This window comes from Octopus bimaculoides, chromosome 14 (assembly GCF_001194135.2).
Source record: "Octopus bimaculoides isolate UCB-OBI-ISO-001 chromosome 14, ASM119413v2, whole genome shotgun sequence".
NCBI classification, from domain to species: Eukaryota; Metazoa; Mollusca; class Cephalopoda; order Octopoda; family Octopodidae; genus Octopus; species Octopus bimaculoides.
The window spans coordinates 4,780,983-4,781,981 of record NC_068994.1 but is presented as its reverse complement, the minus strand read 5'-3'; the positions used below and the strand labels follow the sequence as shown (position 1 = coordinate 4,781,981).

General features: G+C 19.5%; 1 protein-coding gene across 8 annotated transcripts in view; it reads left to right on the top strand.

Moving 5' to 3' along the window:
- LOC106870063 (zinc finger protein ZFP2) overlaps nt 1-999 on the top strand; it is a 20,445-nt gene that overhangs the window by 4,658 nt on the left and 14,788 nt on the right. The gene's annotated exons all lie outside the window — the stretch shown is intronic.

Genomic DNA, 999 nt, shown 5'->3' with positions numbered 1-999 from the left:
ATATATATATCATTATTATTATTATTATTATTATTAATAAAATTATTAACAATATTCTTAGGAAATCAATATTCAAATTTATGAAAGATGTATGTTTTATATGACACAATAATCATTTTGAATTATAATTAAAATTAAAAATATACAAAATATAAATATATATATATAAATATATGCGTACATAAAAGTATATAAAATATATCCATAAGTGAGTGTAAATATAATTTGATTAAAATATTATGAAAGTCTAAAATGCATCTTATGATCGTTTCGCGGATATTATTGCTTTTATAATGTAATCTAATATAGACAAGCATATCGGCAATAATTCCGCTCTTCAGAGATGTATAAAGTTATTATTATATATGTGAAAACGAATGGTATGCATAATAAAATATGCTATAGGATGATGTTAATTAAAATATTAAAAAAATATTAAGAATATTAAAAATATATACTGCCCTTTGAGAATTTGTGAATCCAATCCATCATATAATTTGGAAAATTCATAGTTTTCCTTTGTAGATATTTTATATGATATATAGTTTTTGATGTTGGTATATTTTTCTCAGAATATTTGAGAATCACAGTACATTATTAAAGTAGAGTCCATCTTGTTAGATTTATTGCGTTATTTCACAATAATTAAATATATAATATAATAATTGGTAAATCCTATGAATCACATCCAATATTTAAATGTTCCATCGACTGCATATATTTCATTATTAAAAAAAATTGGTTAGAGTTGAGATAAGTATATATATAGAATTTTTTTTTATTTGTCAGAAGATTCTATTTCAAATTCAAATTTAATTTAATATGAATGTTATTATTACTTATAAAAGTAATATAGTAGAATCTAGGTTCAAATTCTTAAGTGTTTAGATTTAACATATTTATTTTAAATTTAATTTAATATAATTATGAAAGTATTGTAAATTACTAGTATTTGAGTTCAATTATTAGGTGTCTAGATTTAACACGTATATATACTTA